General features: G+C 33.6%; 1 protein-coding gene across 1 annotated transcript in view; it reads left to right on the top strand.

Moving 5' to 3' along the window:
- LOC140441766 (neuroligin-4, X-linked-like) overlaps nucleotides 1–27316 on the top strand; it is a 960081-nt gene that overhangs the window by 838316 nt on the left and 94449 nt on the right. The gene's annotated exons all lie outside the window — the stretch shown is intronic.

The following is a 27316-nucleotide window of genomic DNA, read 5'->3' as shown; positions in this document are numbered from 1 at the left end:
TTGAACTTTTGAACTTGCTCTAATAATGATGCTAGACACATTTAGCAAATTTCATAGGATTCTTTAAGACTTATACTATCTCAGAAGTTAAATGAATATTGAGTTTTCATCGAAATTATTTACAAAATAAACGTTTGAAAAAGGGGTATGTTCTTTTACTTATAAAAATTTTTAGTAGCTTCTATATTTTTTAAGCTACAGACTTGTGCGTACAACCACTGAATAGATGGTAAAAAAACTCACATTTAAAAAAAAACGTTCTATGACCAATAGGTATGGACTATTTTTACGAAATTTTGAAGCGTGGCAGCTGCTACTCATCCCGCCTAAGATATATTACCGGTTTTCTATTATATAGATGACCTCTCTCCTATTCACATGAATACATATAAAATTGTAGGGACACGAGGACGGTATACTCTGTGATCTTTAGAGATATTTAGATTTAAAAACATAAATAAATGTGTTTACCGTCCTCGTATTGTACATATACCTATACATGCCTATACACATATATAAACATATAGATCGTCAAAGTAGTAAATAATTATAATTAAAGGAATATAATTATATAATGTGTAAAAAATTACCTGAAATTTAATTTATAAAAAATATATATTATAAGTATTATTACATCGTTAATATAAAATGAAAAAAAAATATATGTTGATTTTCCGGGATTTTCCGAGATTTCCGGGGGTGAAAATTATCATTATTAATACTGCGACGGACTACTCCACCCAAATTAAAAAAAAATGATTGAGTTTAAGTTTTTAAGGTGAATTTGAAATGGACTCAATTTTTCCGAGGTTTCTCATATTTCCCGGCCAGTGAAAACTATGTAGTTATTTATATTTCGACGAGCTACCCCTGATTTAAAAAAAGAGGCTTCTAGCTGCAATGGAAGCCGAGATAATGTAAATTTTTCCTATGTGTTTTAAGTTCCGATCTCGAAAAAAAAAGGGAGCTGAAACAGTTATCCCCTCCACTTTCCTATGTCGATCTTTCAAAAGTACCTTCGTTTCGAAGAGCTGTAAGTTGGATGAAGCTAAGAAAATTTGATGAATTTTATAGCTATAAGTTTCAATATAAAGTTTAGATTTTCACTCAAAATTTGTGCAAAGTTTACTTCTTAATTTTTATAAACAATGAAGATAAGATTTTTTTTAAAATAGTCCCTAACTTCGTTCCTATTGGTCATAGAAGGTTTTTTTTTTAAATGTGAGTTTTTTTACCAGCTATCCAATGGTTATACGTACAAGTCTCTATGTGACTAGCATCATTAATAGAGCAAGTTCAATAGTTTAAATATTGAGCCTCAGAGATAAATAAATTAAATAACTTTTAAAACTATTTAACTGATCGGGGGAAATTTTACACAAATTTAAAAGACGGTAATTCCTCGATGTTCAAATGTATTATTAACATTTTATTTTGTTAATAAAAAAATAATAAAATTTATAAATTTGTGCAAAAAAACTGCTTTTTTGCAAATATCTCCGTAAATTATTTATCAATTTTAATTTAAAAAACGGGAAAATAAAGATATTCTTAATATAAAAAAACTAATAAATATTGTTTATGTAAAATATAAGGGAAAAAACTTATAGACAAAAAATCAAATTGTAACCATAAATTATTGTTTAAAAAAAACGCAAGGTAAAAATACGAGTACTTTTTCATCTATTCGTTATCTAGTATTAATAGTAGTATTAATACCCCCACCTATGTCTTAACAGCTTAAGATATCTGTTAAAAATTTTTCCGTGAAATCGATGATTTTTGCATAACCACACTGGGCTACTACATACTGAGCTACTTGACATAAAATGGAGCTGACCGACTTACCGTCTGGTCGTCGAAAAGCTTTTTACTTTTGTAAAAATTATTTTAAACATTAGTAATGTTTGTATTTTGAGAACGATTTCCGAAGTGGAAATTGAAACGTCCATAAAATTAATTTAACCTTAAATAGTGGCTTATTTCCATTTAAATAGTAATAACTTTATTTTAACTTTGATCAGATAAAAGGCATATATCGAGCACAGTTTAATTAAATCTTGCCCAAGTACTTTTGATCCCTAGATTATCTTCAGGGGCATCTGAAATAAGCCAAGAAACGTTTTTTTATAACCAAAGAAATTGATTAACTTCGATAAAAACTTGAAGTTTATGGTTGAAAAAAGGTTTTTATGTGATTAACGTTTATAGACTTACTTCGTCAATTGTGGCCTATCCGGCAAGAACAAGATGTCATAAACATATAAATGTACATTACACTACACTACAAATGGACAAACAAACACTTTAAAATAATTTAAGAAAGGCTACATTACTTGAAGAAGCCGGAGACAGAATGGCTCCTGATCTAACGGAAATGTTGGGATGACATGTGACAAATGACAACTTGGATGAGCAGTCACAATCATAGATATGTGATCTGCACCTTTTACAATTCTATGAAACTAAGTATTGACCAAAAGTCCAACTGACACTACTATAGGAGGTCACTGATGAAATATAAAATTATATAGAATATTTTTTAAGTAGATTGAATAATCCAGATCTCACACTCAAACATGTCTGTAATAATTAAGGTGTTAGTTTGAGAGTACACAATCTTCTAGACAATTGCAACATATCGGCAAAAGACAAAGATGCTATCTTAACTATACTTAAATTCTGTCTGGATCAGGACTTCTTTCAATTCAATCAAAAAATATATAAACAACCAACAGGTTTAGCAATGGGATCTCCACTATCAACTTTTCTGGCTGACATTTTCTTAGACAGTTTAGAACAGAAGTTTGTTAACAACAACAACAAAATAGTTTTTTGGTCAAGGTATGTTGATGATTGTTCTCATACAGGGAACCCAAGATGATGCTTTACAGATTCTGGATGATCTTAATAACCTCCATCCCAACATCTCTTTTACTCTGGAACCAGAATCTGATAAAAAGTTGAACTTCTTGGATATGACTATTTCCCGTAATAAAGATTCTTTAGAGTACAATATTTACAGAAAACCTACCCAAACAGATCATGTTATACATGATACATCTAATCATCCAACCCAACATAAAATGGCTGCTTTCAACAGTTACATTCATAGGTTACTCAAATTTCCACTTTCTAATGATAATTTTAATTCAGAACTTAATACTCTTAAACAAATTGCTTTCAATAATGGTTATGATCCTAACATTATCTATAAGCTTCTAAATAGAGCTAAACTAAAAATTGCAGAAAAGCTTGCATATTCGTCACAATGTTTTCTTCAACCTATTGCTTCAAATAACACCAGATATTTCTCCTTCACCTACATTAGCAGCATTTCCAATAAAATATCTAAACTTTTTACTTCTACAATCGATAACATCAAAATTTCCTTCAAGTCACACAACACCTTAGGTTCCTTCTTAATCAACACCAAAGATAGGATGAACACACTTGACAAAAGTGGTATTTACAAATTAAAATGTGATGATTGTGATGCCTCTTATGTAGGTAGAACCATTAGAAAGTTATCCACTAGGGTTTCAGAACATTTGAAAAGACCAAACTCTTCAAGTTTTGGTCAACACTTATTATCCAGTAAACACAATTTTAACATCAACACTGGTTCATCTATCTTACATGACATTAGTAGAAAGAAAAACTATATGGAGTTGGATTTATTGGAAGATTTGGAAATTACAAGGGAAACAAATGAAAACTCTCACTGTCTTAATACTCAAATTAATTTAAATTGTACTAAATTTAAACCTATTTTTAAAAGCTTTATTACAGCTTCACCCCGTAGGGGACCCAGCTCGACTGTTTAGACTTCCTGCACTGAGCACATCCATCATCCATAGTAATTTTATAGTTATACCATTGACTGTGGGTTTAACTGAACTACTTGGATTACACCCCATTTATATACTTTGCTTTCCATTTTGATTTTCGATTATTAGTATTTTAATTACATAGTCAGATCTCTTCCTTTCTACATTACAGATAGTGCTTGGTAGACCATTTTATTGTAGTCAACCACCCACTGTCCAATATATTGTTTAGTCCGCTTCTTGCATTCTTACTTTTCGTCTATTTCAGTTGCTCTTAAACTAACACCTTAATTATTACAGACATGTTTGAGTGTGAGATCTGGATTATTCAATCTACTTAAAAAATATTCTATATAATTTTATATTTCATCAGTGACCTCCTATAGTAGTTTCAGTTGGACTTTTGGTTAATACTTAGTTTCATAGAATTGTAAAAGGTGCAGATCACATATCTATGATTGTGACTGCTCATCCAAGTTGTCATTTGTCACATGTCACCCCAACATTTCCGTTAGATCAGGAGCCATTCTGTCTCCGGCTTCTTCAAGTAAATTATTTTAAAGTGTTTGTTTGTCCATTTGTAGTGTAGTGTAATGTACATTTATATGTTTATGACATCTTGTTCTTGCCGGATAGGCCACAATTGACGAAGTAAGTCTATAAACGTTAATCACATAAAAACCTTTTTCCAACCATAAACTTCGAGTTTTTATCGAAGTTAATCAATTTCTTTGGTTATAAAAAAACGTTTCTTGGCTTATTTCAGATGCCCCTGAAGATAATCTAGGGATCGAAAGTACTTGGGCAAGATTTAATTAAACTGTCCTCGATATATGCCTTTTATCTGATCAAAGTTCATTTATTCGGGCATTCAACCTTATATTTAACTTTATTTTAGTCTACTATCAAAATTTTTAATTTATTTCAAATATTTTTTTATTCAATCTCAGGACATTTTCAACCTTTCGACATAATTATAACTACGGATATTCTTGCAATTCCGATTTCCTACAATTTCTTTTATGCAAATTTTTTCGCGGTGTCGATATTTTCTGAGTTAAGGGGAAAAATAAGAGGTGACTAAGAATTATGATTGAATTTTCTCGTTTATTATTAACTTTCCGACATAAATGTACCTAAAATATGGAGTGGAGAATGATATTTTATTCCATCGTTTACTGGAATCAATATTTAAGGTCCTAGGCCTAACGAACCCTAGACGGTGACGTCATCAGCAACAAGCCATAAACAGGAATGAACCTTAGACTTTAAATATTGATTTTAGTAAAAAAATAAAAGAGATTAAAAGTGTATAAAATTTTATTTTCGTTTATCAATACATTCATATTAGTTAAGTCGTTAGAGAGTTGACCCCTAAAAATCATACGCACAAGCTGAGTTTTGCAGAGAATATTCATTTTGGGACCCCACAACAGATGCAAAACAGTTTACCACTTCCTGGGCTTCCCCCTAAAACCCCCCTCGTAGGGGGGTAAAAAAAATCGATTTTTTAAGAATTTGTACACCGTAGAAAAAAATGTTTTAAATAAAAATGTAGCTGAGATAATCTTAAACAAAAATATTTTTAAGCATTTTTTGTGTAGAATAAACCGTTCTCTTAGAAACATGGCTTGAAGGGACCGTCGGTTTTGCATGTCAAATAAAATGTTCAATAAAATTTGTATTAGCTCGACGGTAAAAATTCGATTTTTTTTTGATAGAAATGTCCTATCGACAAAAATCAAGATGCGTTTTAAAGTAAAAGAAAGCTGCTTTCGTATGTTTTTGTATTTTGCCGGGAATAAACTTGGTTTCTATAAAGTTGTTCAATAAATAAACATTGCGCGTTTTTCCCTTTTTTTATGATTCTAGCGAGATCAATAAAATTGATCATTTTCATTGACCAATTATAAAAAAAATTTTATTCTAATAGATCAATCTTTAAAATCTATGACATCAAATTTTAATTTTGAATTGTGGTAACAAATAAGAGGCATTTGAAATATGAATAAAAACCGCAGAATTTAATGTTATACAATACATACGATCACATGTCACGGGAAATACATTTAAGAAGACGATAATAGGAGTATTTTATTGCAAAAGTTTTGCTCTTTTAAAAAACGTACCTACTAGTGTAATTAAAAAAAATTTAAATGTTTTAGATCGTTTGTTGTATGAAAGTTTAAATCCAGGGTTTTTTAAGCATATTTAAAATGCCTCACATTTGTTGCCAAAACACAAAACTAAAATTTTATGCTATTAGTTTTAAAGGGTAGGTTGTAGTAATCGAAACCTCATAGTGGTCAGTCAATAAAAGGAATACGTTGTATTGATCTCGTGAGAATCATAAAAAACAGCAAAAATTGTGACACGTTTATTTATTTAACCCCTGTATAAAATCTGGGTTTATTATCGGCAAAATACAAAAAATTCATACGAAATCTGAACTCTTTACCTTTAATACACATCTTGAATTTAGTCGATAGGTCACTTGAATCAAAAGATATCGAATTTTTACCATCGAGCTGACACAAATTTTATTGAACATTTTTGTTTAAATTTATCTCAGCTACAATGTTTATTTAAAACATTTTTTTCTGCGGTGTACAGATTCTTGGCAAATCGATTTTTTCGCGTTTTTACCTCCCTGTAAGGGGGGTTTTAGGGGGAAGCCCAGGGGAAAAAATGGTAAACTTTTTTGCGTTTGTTTTGGGGTCCCAAAATTATTATTTTCGGCAAATTTCAGTTTGTTTTTATGATTTTTAGAGGTTCAGTGTCATTTTCGTCTCTGTCTATTCGAGTATATCGTAAATTAATAATAAACAACAACAAAAAGAAAGAAAAGCCAGAGAAAACTCGCACTCGGCACATGGAACGTACAAGGATGGCGAACAAAGGACAAAGAGGTAATAGCGGAATTCGAAAGAATGAAACTAGATATAATGATAATGACTGAGACGAAAAAGAAAGGAAACGGTACCGAAAAAATGGGAGAAGTCATTCACTGCTGGAGCGGAATAGATAAGAAAGAAAGGGCAAAAGCAGGAATTGCAATTATACTGAAAAAGAAATGGGAACACGCAATCGAAAACTGGGAACCAATAAACGAAAGAATTGCCAAGCTTAACTTAAAAGTATACGGAAGACAAATTATCTTACTAGCAGTATACGGTCCAACAGAAGACAGCTCAATTGCAGAAAAAGAACAATTCATAGAACAACTGCAAGAAGGAATCGAAGAGAGAAAGAAGAACCAAGAAATAATTATCGCCGGTGACCTAAATGGAAGAACAGGAAGAAAAGAAAACGACAGAACAGTTGGTAGATTTGGAGAAGATATAATGAACGATAACGGGGAGAGATTGATTGAGCTATGCGAAATAAACAACTTAAAGATCACAAACGGCTTCTACAAACATAAAGACATACACAAATACACTTGGACACAAGAAACAAGAAAATTGAGGTCTATTATTGATTATGTTATAGTAAACCACGAAAGCTCGATAAAAATAAAAGACGTAAGAGTAAAGCGAGGCGCAGAATGCGGCACAGATCACAAACTAGTAATCGCTTGGATGGAATTCCCCTTCATATGGACCCAACAGAAACCGACCCAGGGAGAGTCTGACCAAGTTACGGCTCCGGCTACACCTGTCAATACGTGCTCAACACAAGAAAAGAAATTCAAAATCAATTCATTAGAAGAAGACTCAATAAAAGACCTATATAAGCGAAGATTGGACCAAAAGCTAGAAGAGTTTCGGTATGAATCATTAGAACAAACATACGAACACATAAAAACCTGCATGAAGACAGCAGCCCTAGAAGCTCTTGGAGAAGTGGACCAAAAATACACCCAACAAACTACGAAATTAACCGAAGACACACTAACATGCATAAAAGAAAAAAAAGAACTTCATATAAAATACCTGAACACAAAAAACTATGAGGACTTGGAACTATACAGAAAAAAAAAATAAAGAAGTGAAAAGAAAAGTAGCAAATGAAAAAAATGAAAGATGGGAAAAAACATGCACAGAGATAGAACAGCACATAGGAGGAACAAAGAAATAAGACAGAGAAAATCAAGATCGGTCAAATCAAAGAAAACGAATGGCAAGAATACTATAAAAAATTGCTAACCGAAGACCGCCCCGAATTCAAACAATCAGAAATAGACGGAATAGAAATCTACACACATGACGAAATCGAATTAAGCCTAGCTGAGGTAAAAAGAACGATCAAAACTTTAAAGAACAAAAAAGCAGAAGGTCCCGGCGAAATACCAAATGAATTGATAAAAAACGGATCGGAAAAGTTATTCCGTATGATACATAAAATGTTTGAGAGAGCACTGAATGGAGAAGACTTACCGGCAGAATGGACCCAAGCATATATGACATCAATATACAAGAAAGGAAATAGAAAAAACTGCGAAAACTATCGGGGAATCAGCATTATATCGTCTATAGGCAGACTGTATGGAAAGACCATAAAGGAAAAATTAGAAATATATATACAAGATAAAATCGGAGAAGACCAGGCAGGTTTCACAGCGGGGAAAGCATGCTTAGATCACATTTACACGGTCGAACAACTAATAGAAAAAAGAATGGCCAAAAATAGATCCGTCCATCTGGCTTTTGTTGATTTTAAGAAGGCATATGACTCAATCCCTAGAACCAAGCTATGGGAAGCAATGAAAGACATCGAAGTTCCACGAAGATTAATAAACGCGGTAAAAGCACTCTACAAGAATAACGAAGTAGCTATCAAAACGGGCAATAGAATATGCAGGCCATTTAAGACGACAAAGGGACTACTACAGGGTTGCTCCACATCCCCCACTCTATTCAAAATATTCCTGGAAAAAACCCTGAAACCATGGAAAAGAAAATGCGAAGGAATGGGTATACCAGTAAGGAACGAATATCTATATACGCTAAGTTTTGCCGACGACCAAATAGTGATCGCACAAGACGAGGATGACCTCAGTTTTATGATGAGAAAACTGTAGCAGGAATATACAAAGAATGGGATGGAAATAAACCTAAAGAAAACTGAATACCTAACAACGGAGAATACAGAAATAAAACAGCTGGAAATAGACGAAGGTAAACAAATCAAAGGAACAGACAAGTATAAGTATTTAGGTTTCATAATATCAAACAAGGAACAACGGAGGAAGAGATAAAAAATAGACTAGGACAAACAAGAGACTGCATACGAAAATTGAACCCGGTACTATGGGATAAGAACATCAGCATGAAAACAAAGAAAAAAATATATAATACCATGACAAGAAGTATCCTCACTTATGGGTGTGAAAATTGGACAATAAATAAGAAAACCAAAAACAAAATAAGAGCAACAGAGATGGAATTCCTAAGGAGAAGCTGCAGAGTAACAAGAAGAGACAGAATAAATAACATGGAGATTAAGAGGAGAATGAGAATGAACTCCGACATAATAGACTACATCGAACAGAAGAGATTACCATGGTACGGACATGTCAGAAGAGCAGACCAAAATCGGTGGATAAATAGAATAACAGAGTGGAGCCCGATAGGAAGAAGAAAGAGAGGCAGACCCCGAAGATCTTTCAGAGATGAGGTGGACGAAGCAATGAGTAGAAGAAACCTACAGGAAGGGGACTGGCTAAACAGGAAAAATTGGAGAAAACGGTTGAGTGAAGGAATACAGTGAAAACTGTGGAAATCCTTGTATATATATATAATAAACAAAATAATCAATATGTATGATTCTCCCCCTCCCCTTTCCAATATTTTCCTCCTTAACTCCATATACAAAAATATTGACCATACGAAAAAAATTGTAAAAAATAAATTGTAGGAAATTGCATTTGCAACTATTTCAACTCCTACCATTTTTGTCGAAAAGTGGAAAATGACCGAGATATTGAGCAATAACAGTTACTCCTTTACAATTAAGTTGACGGCTGAGGTAACGGCAGAATTTAGGCGCGATTTTAAATTTACACTACTATTGACCTTAAGGTTAAAATAATAATCTCAACTGGATTAATAGTAAAGGTATATAGTATTTACTTTGTACCAGGCGATTTGATAGTTTCTATATCTAGGCGCGGCTATTGTGTAGAAACCGTTTTCGTCAACCAGGGTATCTAGAACTATGTTCTAGAGGAGTGGTGATAGCACCCCTCCCTGTGGACACCCCCGCGTAACCATGCCTCTAACAGAAAAGTCTTCTACATTTATGTTTTTATGCTTATTGCTCTATTAGAGAACATACTGAATATCCATTCGCTTACTTCCAGGGAAACATTCCTGACGTTGAGCTCTTGCGTGATGGTTGGGAATGTAGTTTTATCAAGGGCTCCCTCAATGTCTATAAATATACCTAGGGTGTATTCTTTATTATCCAGCAATCTTTCAATTCTTCCCACTACATGATGCAGTGCAGAATCGGTAGATCTTTCCAAAGTATATGCATGCTGATTTATGTGAAGTTGGTTATGGACCAGAACTTCATCTCTTATGTACCTCTGGCACAGCATTTCCATCGTTTTCAATAGAAAGGATAAATGGCTAATTGGTCGGAAAGCCTTTGGTAGGGTGTAGTCCATCGTACCTAGTTTTGGTATGAAGACCACACGTACCTCTCTCCAATTCCTAGGAATATATCCCAGCACCAAAGAGGCTCTGAATATTTCCACGAGGTGCGGCAGAAGGATATTCAGTCCCCACCGTAGTAGGGCTGAATATATGCCGTCAGGCTCTGGTGATTTGAAGAAGGTGAAGCACAGTATGGCCCATTTTACATTTTCCTCATTAATCATTATTCTGGTGAGATGCCAGTCGTTTATTGAGGGTATAATTGCTTCTTCCATCCAGTTTGGTGCTATTGAGACACTAGAACGGGGAAAGTGTGTTTTCATCAGGACCTCAGCACTTTCGCAAAGCTTGGAAGTTTTGTTTCCATCTTTCTTCGTTAATATGTCGACATACCGATATGGGTCCTTTGATAACGCTTTTTGTAACCTGAAAGCCTGCGGAAAACCTTCAATTTCCTTACAGAAGGTTCTCCAAGCAGCTCTTTGTCTTTGTCTGCAGACTTTTTTAAACTCTTTGAGATTTGATTGATAAGACTCCCAATCCTCTTTGAGTTTGGTGCGGTTTGCTCTATTCAAAGCTGTTCTTGCTATCTTCTTGGTGTTCCAATTCAGTGCACCACCAAGAGTTGGTTTTGCGACTTTCCTTGACCATCCTTATTGTCCAGGATTTTTTATAAGCATAGCTTATTTTGTTTTGGATAGATACTGTATAGCTTTCCAATTTTATCCTGAAGTTGAAGCCTTTTCATTCCGCAGAGCATCATCTAAGAGTCGAATGTAGAGTTCTACATCTGTCCTCCTAGGGCCGCTCTATTTGATAAGGCTTTTTTCCAGACTAATATTATAGGTTAGCCAGCGGTGGTCAGACATAGAGGTATCCTCCGATACCTGCCAGTTCTGAATTTTATTTGATATTTCAGCTGTTGCCAGCGTGATATCTATAACTGTTTGGCTACAAAAATTAATAAAGGTAGATTCGGTGCCTTTATTTAAGATATACAAATCTTTTCTAATAAAATAGTCATAAAGAAACTTACCTCGAGCATTGTTATCTCTGCTGCCCCAGCCTAAGTGGTGAGAGTTCCAATCGCAGCCGATAATAAGTTCTACCTTCTGACTGAGACAATGGTCTACCAGATCTTTCATTTCCTTTATTGGCGGTAGGGTGTCTGCATCTGAGAGTACGTAGACTGATGCAAGTATCAACTCTCTATGTTTGCCCTGTTCCCATGGGCATTTCACTTTAACCGCAGTTACGTCTGAGGCGCAAAAGTGCGCTATGAAGAAATACAGATACATGCCCCGGAAACTTATATATGGTACGTTTCCTCATCACTTTGACCCCAGTCGGATAATAAAGAGAAATGACATCCTATCTTGCTTACGAAGACTTTAACCAATCATTTATTCTAATACAATCTGGGGGGTCACAAATAAAATAATCCAACGAAGCTTAATTCCACAATATATATTGTGTCAAAAGTAATGACAGATCTTCCGTTCGTTTACATCTTTTAATTTTATTATTATCTTTGAACTTTCGTTTGTATTTATTCTTAGTAATTTTTATTTAAGTTGGTTACTTGGTTTTTAAAGTTTAGTTTTAGTTACCTATTATATGGGGTTGTGGAAAAGAACTTTTGTGTTGTGCTGAAAACATGGTGAAGTATTGTTTTGTACCGTTGTGTACAAATCATGGAAAAATTACAAAAATGCATAGGATTCCATGGATGATTATAGTAAGTTGTCACTGAATCTCAAACTATTTTCTTGTTTTAAATTAATGAACAATAATATTTTATTATTATGATTTTATATATTGCACTTATGTCAAATTTGGATTGCCCAAATTAATAATCAGAAATTAGTCATTAGAAATGTTATTTCCAGTAACAAATGGTGTGAATTATTTTTAAAATATTGTTTGAATAGCTCCCTGTAGGAGCGTCATATTTAAAAATGTTCAGGAAGTAATTAACATTTGTTTCTAAAATTATAAATGTAAGAAATATTATGTGATTAGTTTATAACTGTTTTATTTTAAACAACAAATAAATACACGTATATTTAGAAAAAATTGTGTTTTTTTATATATCCTTTTATTTTTTAATAATATATGTGAGATTATTTTATCGAAAATAAGACATTTTCAATTTTCCAGTCAATTTTAATTAGTAACGAAATAGCCCGCAAGAGGAGCTTAAGGATATGGGGAAAGGGTTGTCCATTTGAATTTTCCGCCAAATGATTATTAGTAATGACTCCACTCGCAAGTGGTGCTAATAAACGAAATTTATACATTGAGTTGCCTATCTATCTGCATATATTGTTACGAACATGCTCTCAGCATGGCCCAGGTAACGGTTGCATTGCATCTCTCATACTCTTCCAGAAGCTTCGCGGTGTGCGAGAGTGCGAGAGAGAATAACCGGTCACGTAGGCGAATTAGAGGTGGGACTACGCCAGAATATCCTCGAACATAATACTTTTGGTATATATAGGTTACAATGTTAGAAGTAGTTTAGTTGTTAAGATACTACCGAACTGTAAAGTTATAAATAAATATATGTATTGTTATGTTTCTTCTTTCCCAACCAAAGAAAAATAAATAAAAATATCCATCGGAATAAAATTTCAAGATATCAATATAAACAAATTGTATATAGTAATTTAAGATAAGATTTAGTGTAGATAAGAGTAGAAATTTGTTTGGCAAACGACCTTTTCCGTTTCAAACAAAATTATCAAAAATCCTTTGTTTAGAATTCGAAGACATTTTACCTGAAGGTTAATCTTTTCATTGTTTGTAGAGTCGAGTATTAAATGACCATATTCTAATCTTTTGAAATATGTATAAATGATGTATTAAAAAAAACCAATTTTAAAGTAAGCTATTTAGTTTTCTCTGAAACCGAAATTAGGCTTTTTCCAATATTATAGTAAACACAATTTAAGCTTTTTGATTGGACGGTCGTTTTTAAATGGGAATTTGGGAGTCGATGATGAGACAGGAGAAGTCAGTCATATTTTGGTCATCGAAAGGAAACAGTCGTGTGTCTCAAGATAGGGTGTGGGTCGTGAGTTTGGATACCGGCGTAACGAAAAGAAGTGAATAGTTTGAAGAAGGAGATAACAAGTAGATTAAAAGAGGTCCTTGTATCTACCGTGGGCATTTTTATAAAGTATATGTGAAAGTATTCTTACGGCATCAAGTTGACAAAAGGAGGTCCTGGTGTCATAAATAAGTAGCGGAGTTTGGAGAAGTGAATCAGGTGTTTTTTGTGTAGTCTGCAGGAGGTTTGCAGAGACGTAAAGAAGGAGCCGAGGTGCCAAAAAAGGGAGATCGCATCTTTGAGGAGACTTGACTTTTCTGGGTATGTTCCAACATACAACTCAAGAAGAAAAATAAATAAGTGTTTGTACAATTGAATTTTATATCTGTGAAGGATCGTTTCGACATCATGGTCATTAGCATTCAAATTTAAGAATTGAGGTTTTGTTAGGCTAATCAAAAGTTTAAAGTTTTGTGGTTTCTTTTTTTTTTAAGTAAAGAAAATTTTAAGTAAAATTGGTTTTTCACGTAATATAAATGTATGTAGCTTTATAATCTTCTTATCATAATAATTTGATTTATTTTCTTGTATGCTGATTGATAAGATAACGACAGAATTTAATAATTGTTTTATTCGTTCATATAAAATAAAGAAACGTAAATCTTTGTAATATAATATATTTGTATTATTATCCTTTCTTCTCCCCCGATAAAAGACAACTAGAAAATCTTTTGAATCCATCGAACACAGGTAATATAAGGATTATTTTACTTTTGATAACAGATAAGTTATAATTTTGTTATTGGCTCAATAAACTAAGTTTGAATTCAAAATAAACAATCATAACAGTATATAAATTCGAACCGCTCGTTTTATTTAATCTCGCTACAATATTATTTATCTATGGTGTATTAGCAGTAAGTGAAATATACTAACGTATATTGAGGACTAGTGGAGCAGATACCGTCAAAAATCCATTGTATATTTTGGACATTTGCCCAATACAACGTAATTGTTTCTATTCCTTATACGTAATAAAGACGAGATATAAAGAAAAAAAGACATTAAGAATTTGTCTGAAGGACAATTTATTTAAAGAAAACCATTTAGCATAAACCGCTTATTCAATAATTATACCGGGACTTTTTGTCCGCTCCACTTGCGGTGACAACTTAAATTGTATTAATCTCATCTCTTGAAAATTAATGCTCTAAGGAAAGTGCGCCATTAAAAAGTATTAATCATTTTTCTGTATTCTTCGAGGCTGTAGCCGCTGGTAGTATAAAATTGAGCACATTTGTCAGTTTAAGTGAATTTGACAGTTTACTCGTTTTTAACGTTTGAACATCTGCATTGGTAATGTTTATTTGGTATTTTTCTCGAGAAGATAATACAGGGACTTCTTTATTTGTAGATATGTATGAATTTTTCTAATTTTCTATATTAAAAATTTGTATTTAAATAATTTTCTCCACAAAACGTTTAATGCTAAATCCGACTAAATTATACGGACTTTTGCATTTTTTTAGTTTAAGTGCAATAATTCACAGACGAAGAGATAAACCCACCTTGAACTCACAGACCCGACAAACCCAATAAAGAAGATAAAATTAAGAATAAATATTTTTTCATTTCTATATATATATATATATATATATATATATATATATATATATATATATATATATATATATTGATTCATGGATTAAAACTTAAAAGCTATAGCGCACCTAAGGTTTAATAAGCTGTAAAATCCAAACTAATTGCGCTGAAAATATATTAATTTTTAAAAGGAAAGACAGTTAAGATTTGATTTCACATACAGTGCGTCTGTATATCCGCTTATACGTATTTCATCCGAAAAGGAATCTTCGGAACGGCTATTTACAAACGCTCTGAACGTTAAATTTCCTATCGTAGTAGAAGCAACACTAAATTGGTTTCGATATGGACGCAATAGCGACATCTAATAATAAATTCGGAAACTAATTGTCGAAACCTAATTTATATTTCTTCTGTAATCTAAAAATTGCAAGGCAAAACAGACGTTGATAAAGAAGTAATTAGAGACATGGGGAATCTAAAATTGCATTCCACAACATATCTCCTCAACTAAGCAAAAATCCTTAGCGAATTGGTTTCTAGTACTCATAAAGAGTATACCGAAATAAAAGAAAAGACAGTTAAGATTTGAATTCACGTACAGTGCGTCTGTATATCTGCTTATACGCATTTCATCCTAAAAGAAATCTTTAGAGCGGCTATTTACAAACGCTTTGAAGGTGAAAACAATATTTCCTGTCGTAGTAGAAGCAACACTAAAATGGCTTCGAAATGGATGCAATAGCGACATGTGATAATAAATCCGGAAACTAATTGTCAAAACCAAATTCAGATTTCTGCTTTTATCTGTGCCTTCTAAGAATTGCAAGGCAAAACAGAGTTGATAAAGATGTAACTAGAGACATGAGTAATCTAAAATTGCTGGGATATGTTGTGAAATGCCTTCTGGCTTCTGAGATTCACATCCGATTTTCTTTTAATATTTTTTTTGTATATTTATTATTTTTATAAATTATTAAAATTTATCCAAAAGGATTACAATTACTCCAAAATGTTTTCGGTCCAGTTGGATCATCATCAGTAAAACCTGAAAGTATATTTCCACTTTAAAATGACATAAAAAGGTGATGACACAAGGTCGATGTTATGAGATCTAAAGGAAATATACTTAATCCCTGCTCGAAAAAGACGATTACTTTGCTCACCGGGTAAAAAAAGCAAACTGAATAAGTCAAGAAGGAAGTAAAATTATTGAAAGTTGATGGTTTCTCAATACAGCTGTTTTATGTAAAACTTAAGACGTCGCTGGCTAAATGAAATTAGCAATAATAATGGAAGAAAAAATACAATATTTTGCCTGTAAATAAATTAGAGAAAATAGCAAATATTAATTGTGAATAAATTACGAAAATTAGCTGACTTTTACTCATCGCTGTTATCTATACAAAGAATAGGAGACTTATCTCCGAAACATTGGTATATTAATTATTGTAGCCAGTGGAGTAGATTTGTAGCGTTGACCGTCGCGACGCCATCCGAAGCACAAAACAACGGACGTCCCGATAAACTCGATATGCTTTTGGTACGCTTTCTCTTTAAGAAGTGTGTATTTCTTCGTATAAAATAGTTCGAAACTCTCTGGCCATATTTCTAGGTTGTCCATAAAGTAAGAGAGTCAAGTATACGCCAATAAATCACTCTATTGTATTGCGTTTTTGAATGGCAATACATAACTAAATGGTCACAGAAATATGAAGTGGCCCAACATAACAAAGAAAGTCGAATCTTTGAACTTAAAAACAGACATGTGTTTAATCCAGTTTAACAATGAGGTTTTAGTGAATAGCAGAAACTAATATATTTTAAAGCAAATAAGTAGTTTGAATATACCATTAAATTAGATTATAATATAGGGCAGTAAAAAAAATTTTAATGTAAAATATGAAAATAAAAACTAAATACTTTCTGAAACATTCTCCTGCTCCAAAAACGAATGTTTTCAAGAATAGCTAAAAGTACAAGTGTAAAGAATAGACATGAAAGGGTGAATATACTAATAAAGCACTAAGTAAGAAGAAAATATGAATTGACAAATAAGCGGCGGTCATAATTTGACCACAGGACATTGTTGGGTGCCATCTGAAACTGTGCTCAGATTGACAACGCGTACAATGCCATCATTTAAAAAAGAATAGCCTCGAATCAGTAGATTTTTCGACCTACTAAACTAGGAAGACTGTGTCAAACAGAATACCGTTGGCTTCTATTTCTATAAGAATTCCGTGAGGTGCGAAAAAACAAGAAGAAGAACTGCGTCGAAATCTCGGCGTGGTGCCACATTTCAGAAGAAAGTATTCGACGACAGCCGGAGAGTAATGATATTTCGATGAGCTGGAGCTCATCGGTAGGAAAATGCCAGTCTGGTGAAAATTGTAACAATTGTACCGGTGATAAAACACAACTAGCACAATCAAAGGACTTTTGATTAGAAGGCATATAATGCCGAATAGAGCGTGCAAGCAGTTCTTGCATGTGTTGAATACGATGGGCAATTTATGGGTAGAAAAATTAGCTCAAGAGAACGCAATCCCCGAATCGAACCAAACGTCGGAAGATCGGAAGGAGAACTCTTTGACAGATGTGACTAGATCAGCCAGCAATATGGCTGCCAAAAGCTCCAATCTTGTCGAATCAGAACGAGCATGAAAATTGGACGAGACTCGTTGACAAAAGTGACTAGATCAGTCAGCAGTATAGCTGCCAAGAGCACCGATCTTACGATAGATGGGTCGGTATCAGTTCTTGAATGGGTTTAATATAATTGGCAACTAGAAAATATAGCTTAAGTGAACGCAATCGCCGAGTCAGATCAAACATCAAACGATTGGAAGAAGAACCCTTTGACAGATGTGACTAGATCAGCCAGCAATATAGCTGCCAAGAGTTCCAATCTTGTTTAATCAGAACTAGCATGAAAATTGGATGAGACTCGTTGAAAAAAGTGACTAGATCAGTCAGCAGTATAGCTGCCAAGAGCTCCGATATTGCAATAGATGTTGTATCTGTTCAGATGTTTTACCATGCCAGGATACATTAAAGTACCACAATGGTTGTAGAAGACGTTTGACTGGCAAAAAGACATAAAAAAATAAACCAAGAGGGTAGAAAAAAAGTACGACTGATTTAAGAACGAGCAGTCTGCTTTGTACAAGGTTTGTTAAAGAGTCGAAAAGAACAAGAAAAGAATTCAGTCGTAGGGTTCCATTTTAGGCCTAGCACCGTAACCAATGGCAAGATATGGGCATCAATATAGATGGAGAAAGATTAAATCATTTGAGGTTTGCAGATGATGTCGTATTAATCGCAGATAACTTACAGGATACAGTTTCTATGCTACATTCGCTTAAAAGTCTGTCTTAAAGAGCAGGATTAAAGATAAACTTTGAGAAAACTAAACTTATGACAAATCTCGTAATGAGTGGAAATATAACTATCGACAATAATACCATACAACAAACAGACACTTACAAATATCTGGGACACGAGATCAAAATAAACAGAGACAATCAAACAAATGAAATACAGAGGCGAATAGGCCTGACATGGGCAGCATTTGGCAAACTAAGCCATATTCTAAAAAGTTCAATTCCCATGTGTCTCAAGCGAAAAGTTTATAACCAATGTGTTTTGCCTGTACAAACTTATGGAGCAGAGACTTTAACACTCACGCAGAAATCTGCGAATAAACTAAGAGTTACACAACGAGCCATGGAACGTGCAATGCTGAATGTGAGCCTCCGAGACCACATAACAAACCGACAAATCAGGCAAAGATCAGGAGTTCAAGACGTCATCGAAAGAACCACGAGACTTAAGTGGAACTGGGCAGGACACTTAGCCAGAACACAAGATGGACGATGGACAAGACGAATTATGGAATGGAGGCCCAGAAATTATAAAAGAAGCCGAGGACGACCACCGACTAGATGGACCGACGACATAAAAAGAGTAGCGGGAAACTGGCTACAAGCGGCCCAGTGTAGAGAACACTGGAAAGAACTGAGGGAGGCCTATGTCCAGCAGTGGACGGGATTGGCTGATTGATGATGACGATGACCGTAACAATGAAAGGTTTCTCTTTGTCAACAAACAACATGTCAAAATGTCTGAGCCAAAGCCTTAAAAAAAACGAAGATGGTTGTTGACGTTGTTGATTTGTCTAGCGGAAAACCATCGAGCTTTAAATACTAAGCGAGTGTTCACTGCAGAAGGTGAGTAAATAATAAAATAATAGCGTAAAAGTTTTTAAGCGAAATAATACGAAGAAGAAACACCGCAAGTAACAGTACGGTAACAGTAAATTATAGTACAGAAAAAGAAAAATATTAAACGTAAAATATGAAAATAACAACTAAATACTTTCCCAAACAACACTGGATAGTGGATTTAAAATACGTTTTAATTATTTAATACAATATTTTTACACGCAATACCTATATGGTGCTTTTTTAAGTATTTGCCAAAATCCATTATCCACTGTCCTGAGGAACTGTCAATTTTCAGTTAATTTTACTTCCTTCTTGACGTATATAGTTGGCTTGTTTTACCCGGTGGGCAAAGCAGTCAGCTTTTTCGGGCAGGGAAAAAGTATGTTCCCTTTAGGTGAAATCTCAGAACATCGACCTTGTGTCATCACTTTAAAAAATATAACCACGATTGTCATCTAATTTAAAGCTTTTTAAACTTATTTTAGTAGCTAGTTTCAACTATTTTTTAAAACGTAAGTATTTTCCGTTTTTCAGAAATTTAGCCGTCAAAATTTTACCGATTTTTATGTTATTTTAAAGTGGAGATAAACTTTCAGGTTTCACTGATTATGGTCCGACTGGACCGAAAACGTTTTGGATAAATTGCAATTATTTTTAATAAAATAATATACCATATTATTTACTTTATTTACTTATAAGAAACAATACTAATGTTTATGTTGTTTTTATATAATGTATCGTTAGTGTGTTAAGTGCATTGTATGTGTGTCTCGTTCTTTAAAATCCTAATTATGAATTCATAATGGATTATTAATGGCGGTGCTTTCTAGTGAGTACTATTTAACAATCATTGATTTAAATGATTTAAACTGATTGTCGCTGAACCGGTGAGCATCTGTTCCACATCCATCAATTAAAGAGTAATTACATCCAATAGTAATGGAGTAAAAATGTTGCTCGTTGCGGAGTCGGCTACAGCATCAGCGTCGGACGATGGCGCGACGTGCGATTAATCCAAACTGACGTGTTCTTTTTCGAAGATATGTTTGGCATTTAATTGCTTTTGATGGCCAAAAGAGAACAAAGAATGATAAGCCATTGGTGGAATGCCCCAAATTCCTCTCCACTAACGTTTTAGCGATAATTGTCGAGGTTACATTCCTGCATGTTTGTGTTTTCAGGTCAGGACTAGATGAAGTAATGCGTTTTTTGCTATAAAAATTGAAAGAGAAATGGTATGATTAAGTTTTTTCCTTATAAAGCCGTAGTTTTAACAGTTTAGTATATAATCTAAAACTATTGTAGATGTTAAATCTACTTTATCCAACAAGTATGATTACTCTGAATTTCCTCTTCTAAAGACTGTGAGTGTTTTTAAGTAGATAGCAAAGGGTTTTAATATAATGTAACGATAAGACTACCAAAGAGAATTGAAATACTATTAAAAAGTAATACCTCAATCAACTATGGGAGCTTATCATCTATGCTTCGCCTAGCTCAGTCTCTCAAGTGTTAATCCGCCTTGTCTTAAACTACGAATTAAACAATGAAAATTTAGCTGGTAACAAATAAAACAATGATTTAACTAATCATATTTATTCAACATAAAACAAAGCAAAAACAACTGTGCCTAAAGCTTTACAATAAATAAATTGAGAACTGATACATATGGCATATATTTGTTACGATGTTGCCTTTAGATTATGTGGGTAGGTCCTGTTGCCGCCTCCAGAGTATGTGCGTAGGTCTTGAAGACAGCTGCAGTTGTTTAGTCCCACATCACTCCATAAATATACATTATTCCATAAAATATTCCAGAAATGATCCAATAAATTATCCAATAAACCCCATAAACTAAAATATAACATCAGCATTAGCCAGACATCAAAGGGGGTTAACTTCCTTGCCAATTATTTTACAAAATCACAATTAAACAAATAGCAGATGTCAAGGATAAAGTGAACTAGAATTATTATTAAAATTAGTTAAATTTTGCAAGATTCCTACATGCATAAAATTCAAAACGTATCTTTCGAAGTAGTGAGGTTATTAATATTGAAAATGCTATCAGAATTATAAAATATAGATTACAATGAAACTACTCACAACAAGAGATTTCTGCAGACAATAAAATGAACCTTATTCCATATTACCTTCTTTTATAAATTTCAATTACAGACAAAAAACGTATCCCACTACGTTTAAAAGCTAATTGGCAAACAGTGGAGAGTGACTACAATGAAGTATAGCACAGATATGATATTATGTATGCCTATGGTGGAATTAGCTCTTCTGATAACATAGAACAGAATATATAGTCTATCGGACAGAAAGAGAGAGAGCGAATATTTATTCTACCGGGCAGAAAGAGGGAGAGGGCCCCAACTATTTTTTGAAGAAAAAATAGTAAAAGAGAAACTGAAGGTTAAGGATTTAATAAATTAATAAAGAAATTAAAATAGAATAATTATTTAAATACAAATTAATAAGATGTGACGTTTATAACGTTACAATAGTAGTATATTAAGTTTTTTTCCCATTTTCTTATATACTTGAAAATGCTGCTTTTTATTATACCGCAGAATGGCTTTAGTCTGATAAAAGAAATAGTAGCTCGATATTTGGTAAGATTATCAGTAATCCTATTACCAACAATTTCTTTATAACTTAACAAGGCACCATTAACAAAGTTATTTTCTTTAGTTTTGTTAGTTACTTAAAAGACAGTTTAAGTTACAAGCTGTTACGAACGCATAAGTTGTAGACTTTGGAGGAGTTTTCAGTGCAACTTTAATATTTGAGACAATAAAAATATTTTTAAAATAAAACAAGATATAGCTGAATGCCCAAATGTATGAACTTGACTAATAAAAGGCAGGTATCGAGTATTTTCGTTAAATCTAAACAACCAGGAGCCATTATGTCTCCTGTTATTGCCCATAATATAACATCCAAAGAATATTTAAACTGTTTGTCCTTTGTTTTGTATTTGTTTTTTGTATAAATGTTTTTAAATGATTATAACATTCGATGATAGCCAAAATTTTCTGGACTTGCCCGATTTGCTGGATAGCCACATTTTGTGATAATCGACGTCTAAAACGTTTATCAAGCATCAACTTCGAGTTTTTTCGAAGTTTATTACTTTGCTTTAAGTTAAAAAAAACGTTTTTTGTCCAATTTCAGGCGCCCCTGAAGATGGTCTGTGAGCGAAAGTACTTGGGCAAGATTTAGTAAAAGAACTGTGCTCGATATCTGCCTTTTCTATGGAAAATACCTATTCAATCATTTTAGTTTTGTTTGAGTTTAAGCTGATTTTAATTATTAAATTAAATAATTACTAAAATTGTAGTTTCGCATATAATTAATAGAGATTTAAGAACCAGTTCTCGTATTAAGTGTTCAAATTGTGCTTCATCGAGTTCCTGACAGTAATGCATCCTATTGCTAAACTTATTGCCCTATATTACGTAGCGTAAACCTTAGATTTCAAGTACCCTACAGAAAAAAGTCTAACGGTGTAAGGTCGGTGACCGAGGTGAACATTCTCTGGTTAAAACTTTAATTCCGAGTTGCCGAATTCATCTCGATTATCTTCCAGAAATTCAAGAATTAACGGTGCAATTGCGTTTTGTAACATCTACATATATACTGAGCCGGTTAAGTTAGCATTAAGAAAAATAGATCTGACTATGTGGTTTCCCAAAATACCTGTCAAACATTTACTTTTTCTGGAAATTGTGTATGTTTTTTACGACATACGTGAGGATTTGTGTCACTCCAATACCTCACATTTTGTGTATTAACATTTCCATTAAGGGAAAAAATACTTTCGTCACCAAAACCTATTGTTTTTATGTAATCTGGCTGTTGGTTAATTTTATTTGACACATTCTTACAAAATTCTAGTCTTCGGTCAGGATCATCATGAAAGTTGGAGAAGAATTTGTAATTTGTACGGATGAAATTTGTTTTTAGCCAATACTCGGTATACTATCCTTTGAGTGATTCCACAGATAGACGCATCTTGGGCTAAACAAGAAGTAGGGTTCACTACCGTTTCTGCAATTATGTAAATTTTTTTGTCATCACTAATTGTTAATCAAATAGATCGTTTGACATCTTAAAAACATCCGAAGAAGCACCCTCTAAAAGTCCTTAATATAGGACAATCGGAGTACCCCTCATTAAAAAGACGTTCGGCCATATGGAATTTGTTTCTGCATTAACCAACTATTATAACAGGTGCTATTGTATCTGCTACAGTACGTACACTCTGCTTATGTAAACATCTAAATATTCAAGCTATAAGCACTTTTTTAAAAACTTGACAAAATAAAAACAGCTTGAGAATTAAATCCTGCACGTAGTAATACGAGATATAAGTGTTACGTCTGTCTCTTTTAGCAAAGTTTTTAAAATTTGTGGGAAAGAATTTGGTCAAGGGTGACTATCCAGGACAAGATACAAAATGCTTAACTAGATTATAAAAAATAAATTTGTGAAAATTGTTTCGGCCAACACTACTTAAACATACTTAACACTACTTAAAGATCTTCTAAACTAACGTAATATGTTGTAATATGATTAGAGTCCGGATTTTTAAGCGTAATGCTTATATTAGATAATAAAGGCAGAAATATTTTCTTTTTAAATATAAACGAAATATCCAAAAATGAGTCATTTGACACAACTTTTTTATGCTTTTTTTTAATTATATTTTTATCATTTTGCATTTGATATAATTTTTATATAATTTTATTCTTTAAAACATGGCATATAAAAGCATGTCAAAATTATAATTATATCGATATTTTCACTAACCTATAAGACCCGTTTACACGGGTAGAGCAATGATGCAAGTACTTGGTAAAGTAGAGTAACTCTACCCGTAAAAACGCTCAGCGCAGTAGAGTAGCAAGTAGAGTGCATAGTAGGTGGTAGAATAGAGTGACTAGCAACACGTGGCAAAGTAACTCTACTCTACTACCACCACCATCACCACCGCCAAAATGTCCACTCGCCTGCGCAGTCTACCCATGGAACGCGGTTAATGCTGGTAGAGTAGAGTAAGTAGGACAGGGACGCTGTCATTCCGGTTGGAGTTGTGTTTTGTGTAAATAGTGAAAATGAAGTTCACCGATGATGAAACTTTAAAACTTGTAGAGATGTATGGCGAATACCAGTGTTTATGGAATTTAGGTAGTATAACTAACTAACTATACACTGCCAGAATTGGGAGGTACCTTAATTAAAACGTGTTTGCTGTATATAGCCCGACAGCAATTTGGAAAGTTCTAATGCTCCTTAAAACCCTTAGCCACAGTGTTCCATTCGTTTCTGGAAGGAACCTGAAACCAGAATTTTAAAATTCCCTCTTAACATTTACTAATTTAGTTTTTGTTTTATTTTTCATTTCACACAATACAGAATCGCAGGATTCACTCAACACAGAATCACAGGAAGAGGAAGGGACTATCGATGATAGCGAGTAGAGTCGACTCTACTCGCTCCTCTACTCTCCTCACAACTCTACCCGTGTAAACAAGTCCTTATTTGACTATATTTTCGCTCATATCTGTGCACCTATATTTCTGGGACTTCCCCGTCGGCGTCGTTTCGTCTGTAGATAAAACCCCGTTGAGACTGTTTATTTTTACATTGTTTAGAGGTTTAGTGTTGATTTCATATACGCTTTGTAGAGGCATTTGTGTTAATAGTTTATAATAAGCTCCAATTGTCAAAATTGTTCTTTGTTTTTGTAGTTTAAATACTGATAAAGCCTATAAAATATAGACGAAAACTTAAAATAATTACAAGACTGCATGATGGTGGTCTATCGGGACTATAAATAAGGCTATATTTTTATTTTCGTTTAATTAGGATTTTTTAAACACAATATTTTATTTGTACATATCTATAGGGTATTTTTTTCCATCTGATGAAAATATTTTGTTTGTTTATACCTAACCTAAAAATATGTGATATATTTGTCATAATAATATTGACAGCTTACCACTCTTACAAAAAATCAAATTGTTCTTCTATTTTACAAAAATTGATCAAAACAATAACAAAACTATATTAAAAAACACAAAGAATTCAGCAAAATTAACACAGAAAATACAGAAAAATACGACAGTTTCTTAGGATTTTTTGGTGAATATTTTTCTTCCTGTTCCATAGAGAGGTTCACACATCCTTTGGTAACTGCTGCACATGGATAATCTAATTTATATGGTCCAGCATATAGCAGGTTGTTGACCAGCATATATTTCAATATTAATAGTGTAAACTGTTTTTGCGTCGACAGTGGCAAATACTTTGATACTATATTTTGTAGGTTTGTTTGGAACGTACATGCGGAAGCTACACCTTCCACAAAAAGCAAAAAGCACCTCATCGAGAGTTATGTAGTCAGTAACGGTATAACAAGATTGACTATTTTTTACAAATGTTTCAAAAATCTCTCTTTTTGGAGCTAGTTTATTGATTTTGAGTTTTTCGTCCCTGGTTTGTTTATTATCAAAACGTATTATGTACTTTTAACAAAAATCTAAATCGTCTTTGAGCTATGGTCGCTGCAAATGTTTCTGATTCCATGCTATCGTCTGCCCAAAATTCTTCAAAATTTTTTCGAGAACCGTAATCCAAACCTCCTAAACTCATTGCGTTTTTTGCTTCTCGGATAGTTCCTGGTAAGTGAGAAACTATATTCTACCGTCGCGTCGTGTGCGAATATTTGTAGGTGGTGCAAATTTCTTCCATTTAGTTCCATCCTTTGCATAATAATATAATCTCCTGTCGGATTGTTCTTCATTAATTGTTTGTTATTCAAATGCTTGGTGTTGCTTTCGGGATATCCTCTTGTTTAGATTCCGTTTTCGGAGACTATTTCGCGATGGGCCACATATTCAAATCGCGAGACGTACACCGGAAAACAAAACTCCGGGTCTATAAAACAATAATCAGGCCCATAGTAAGTTATGGTTGCGAAACATGGGTGGTGACACAGAAATCTGCCAATGCATTAGATGTGTTTGAAAGAAAAATATTACGTAGGATCCTAGGCCCAATAAGTGAAAACAACAACTGGCGAATTAGGTACAATAGAGAAATATACGAGCAATATAGCGAACCAACTCTAGCACAACATACTAAACTGCAGAGATTACGATGGGCAGGGCACGTGGTCCGCATGCATGAGAATAGAATCCCCAGAAAATTATTAAATGCAAGAATGCAGGGAAAAAGACCTGTTGGAAGACCTAAAAAGAGATGGGAAGATGAAGTCGATGAGGATGCCAGGAACTGCCTGGGAACGCGTTCATGGAAAAGAACAGCGGTAAATAGAGATGGTTGGAGAAGCCTGTTAAAGGAGGCCAAGGCCCGATTTGGGCTGTAACGCCATTGGATGGATGGAGATTCCGTTTTATGATCGCTAAACTCTTCTCTATCATCGTCGACGATGGAACTATCGGAATCATTTTCTACATTCGAAGTTACTCCTTCATATAGAGTAGTTAGACGTTGAATTTCTCTCTCATAAAAATCCATCAGTGAAATAATTGTCCTAAGTTTCAATGTCAAAATTAACAAAATACCTACTAACCTTAAAAACTTATGAAAAATTGATGAATAAAACAGTTAACTGCTAAATATAGTTCTCGCGAAATCACTTTATTGTCAGAGAGAATTTTAAACTGTTTGGCCCTGTTTAGTGTATTGTTATCTTCAACTTTATGTTTGGTTTTATATGTATGACATTCTGCAATTGTTGGATAGCCCAAAATTGACGAAATGCCCCTGAAGATGCTCTAGGGAGCGAAACTACTTAAGCAAGAGTCAATTAATAAAACTGTGCTCGATATCTGCCTTTAATTTTCAAAGTTTATAAGAATGTGGCCTACAGTTATATTGGTGTCACAGGGGTAGCATACTCTAGGAGGTTACTTCTTTAGTAGGTGTTCGTGCGTCAGTCTGGAATGTCCTATTCGGATA

This window comes from Diabrotica undecimpunctata, chromosome 5 (genome assembly GCF_040954645.1).
Source record: "Diabrotica undecimpunctata isolate CICGRU chromosome 5, icDiaUnde3, whole genome shotgun sequence".
NCBI classification, from domain to species: domain Eukaryota; kingdom Metazoa; phylum Arthropoda; class Insecta; order Coleoptera; family Chrysomelidae; genus Diabrotica; species Diabrotica undecimpunctata.
The sequence above is the reverse complement of the archived record's forward strand: the minus strand, read 5'-3'. Positions and strand labels throughout refer to the sequence as shown.